The sequence below is a fragment of the Triticum dicoccoides genome, chromosome 2A (assembly GCF_002162155.2).
Source record: "Triticum dicoccoides isolate Atlit2015 ecotype Zavitan chromosome 2A, WEW_v2.0, whole genome shotgun sequence".
NCBI classification, from domain to species: Eukaryota; Viridiplantae; Streptophyta; class Magnoliopsida; order Poales; family Poaceae; genus Triticum; species Triticum dicoccoides.
Genome location: NC_041382.1, coordinates 313,176,808 through 313,180,014, shown reverse-complemented (window position 1 = coordinate 313,180,014; position 3,207 = coordinate 313,176,808). Strand labels below are relative to the sequence as shown.

General features: G+C 42.6%; 1 long non-coding RNA gene across 1 annotated transcript; it reads right to left on the bottom strand.

Annotated features, from left to right (window-relative positions):
• Nucleotides 1-1,266: 1,266 nt before the first annotated feature.
• Nucleotides 1,267-2,633, bottom strand: LOC119359347. Its single transcript, XR_005172483.1, has 3 exons — nucleotides 2,562-2,633; nucleotides 1,644-2,488; nucleotides 1,267-1,545 (listed from the first exon to the last, which is right to left on the bottom strand). It is a non-coding gene; the product is annotated as an uncharacterized LOC119359347 (long non-coding RNA).
• Nucleotides 2,634-3,207: the final 574 nt, after the last annotated feature.

The window sequence follows — 3,207 nt, the reverse complement described above, 5'->3', positions numbered from 1 at the left end:
TCATGATCAGATAGTACTCCATGGTACTCAAAACAATTTTCAAAAAGCATGAACAGGAGTATGTGTGATCCATGATACAAATAGTGGAACAATATGAGTAATTTAAGAGCTTATGGTTTCCTTTTCAGGAAATATGAACAGTGGAAAGGTTTGGCCATTTGTGAAAATTTAATTGCAAAAAACTACAGGAATACACAGACAGGACAAAGTACTCCATCTCTGCACTACAGGCAGGACAAACCACAAGAGTACACAGCTACTCCTACAGGAGTACTACGGGTAGGACAACTACATGACTAAGATGTTGATCACGCTGGAAAGAACATATATAACTACTCCAGGCACTACATAAGTACAGGCAAGAACACTACGTGCACCAAAAGATGCAACCATCTCGCTTACAATATTACAGGAAAGAACCCTAAAGCGAGATCACAAGCCTCACATACAGTTAGTCTTGCGTGTGATAGCACAGTAGACATTAGGAGGCATTTTTAAATGCCTTGTAATGATAAGAAAATGCCTTCAAAGAGATAATGTGGCGTTCCTAAAAATGCTAAGTATACTCACGAAGGGAAAGCTGTTTGTTGGCACTTTTGAAGAATGCCTCCGGTGTTCAAATGTGGAAGCGATTTTAGAAAGTGCCTCCAAATGTCAGAACGCCTCCAACAAAAATGAAAATATTCAGAGCGACTCTGCTGCAACGGCCACACAAGGCTGGCGCTGGGCCACGTTGTACACAGCAGCAGCAGTCACACATGATTCTCTCGTGTGTATTTTTTACTGCTGGGCCACCTCCTCCTGGTAACGAGGAGTATTAATTAAGCTAATTAGGATCAAACATACATGTTTTCCCCAACAAATAGATCGTCAGGTCTACACACAAGTTACAGGTTAAAGCAACAAATAGCACAAGCTACACAATGGTTTGGTCATAATTAACAGTGTAAACATGTATAAGTAGAGCTGGATGAGCAGTACAAGTATATTAGTATAGGAACTAGAAGTGATGTGCTGTGCTACAAGACAAGTAGCAACAATGGCATGAGCAGTACAAGTATATTAGTATAGGAACTAGATGCCATGGAATTGGGAGCAAATCCCAAACAAGGGAATAGCACACATAAAAATAGCAAACAAAAAAAGGCAGGCATTGCAAGCCTACTCTTCACTCGAAGCTCCAGGAAATAGCACACAAAAAATGAGTTGCTTAATAGAGCAACCAATTTCATGTTTGTTCTAATAAAAAAATAGCAACCTCCTACTATAATAATAGCAAAAAAAACACATAAGAAGTCATGCTGATTGCGCCTACTATAATAATAGCAAAAGTCATCGATTTGTGAGCAAACAAGACTAGAATTAACACTTGAGCGACATAGTATCAGAAACCAATTCACGTTATAATCCAATCCTCAAAGTTGTGTCACAGAAACTCATTGTTTCTTTGTTCCACCGTCCAAGTTGGATCAGCACCACGACCCAGGAGATATCTCATGATAGCAGGCATCCGATAAGCCACATAAGTGACCAGAGCAGTGTCACCTGCAATAAGTAAAACAAAAGAACCAAATTAATCTAGGATTACTGGGATGTGCATCAGAATTGATGCGAAGATATCAAAAGGGAACCGGATTAATTACCCTGTGAGAGTTCACGGGTTGACGAGGCACCTACACATGTCCAGCCGCCGTTCCATGACCGTCGGAGTTCACCGCCCTCCTCAACATCCTCAGCTCCTTGGTCGCCACCCTGACCGATGGGGCCGGTCCACTCGCCCAGGCCTCTCCCCTCGCCTCGATCACCCTGCGTCGTGGAGCCGCGTCAGATCGAATAGCGCACACTCCGAAAAATCGTAGAGAAAGAAACCACACTCTGATTTGAAATCAAGTGCAAGAATGGCTGAAGCACATACAACTAGCATGTTACGTTTGGTGAGTGATGGGGAAAATACATGTGAAGTGCATAAATCATAGTTATATAATTCACTATTGAATACAGAGAAATATAATTGCTTCTATGCAAAATGTTACACATCAGTTTATCATAAAACACAAATGGAAGTAACAGAAGGATTCAGTAAAATGCTCACATAATAGATCATATCATCCAAGCTTGCAAAGGCTTAAGATCTAACTGGCTGAATGGATTTGTAATAAGATATTGGATTTATAAACTTGTTGCAGAAGGGACTACAACTTTCCTGATAATTTTAGGCTACAGTATGGTACTCCAAGAATAATATGAAATGTGGACGAATGATAATTAAGCCCCAGGATTAACTAGCAGTACTAGACAGCCATGAATGAAGACCAATGATTTGATTTGGAGGTGGTAGTTAAAATTTGGTGTCGGCTTCGGTGTCTTCGAAGTCGTCCACCAGCTTGGGGTCCTGGGCGGCGGTGGATCTCTGGTCGGGGTCGGCACCGGCGCTGGTGGCCTGGCGATTAGTAGCACGACGACCCCCGGCGTATGGTACGGTTGAGTCCTGCGGTGTAGGTGATATCGATGATTAGTAGAAAAGGGAATGCAACTGCTTTGCCTTCAGGTTAATATGTTACCTCGAGAGACACTGAGATGTAGAAGAAATGCCAGGTGCACGCACACATCGCTCCACCAAGAAGTGGAACCTGTTATTGGGCAGAAATGCAAAGTTGTTAGTGAGCAAGCACACGAACTATTATCAACAAAACTTTGCTGCTTGCAATAGCCATCTCAATGGAATGGATGCACACTTCAATAAGGAGGGTTCCTGAAGAAACCGCATATGCTCAGTTTATGATGACCAAATCATTGGGTGAAGTGAACCAAATCATCTTCTAGAATCTCAACGACATGCAAAGCTTGCAACTGAATCTTAACTGAACCTTGTGACGGAATGGTACAGAATGCAGTGCAATAATAGAACAACATGTTCAGAATCACAACAAATGCAACTACTGACTAATAACTGGAGTTGCCCAGTTTGGATCTACGAGAACGCCCCGGTGCCCGCCATTGACGCTGATTAACTACTACATCTACATGAACACATTGCTTTCTTGATTGGTTTGGTTGACCTCTGATGGTGCTACGACTACATGGAAACGAAATGGGGATCTGGCTACCTAATGACACAACTACAGATCGAACTGCTATGGGGATCTTGGGTGGGAGAGGACAGGGCAGCGTCGCCTGAATGGCACCTGACGTTTGGTTCATCTGAGC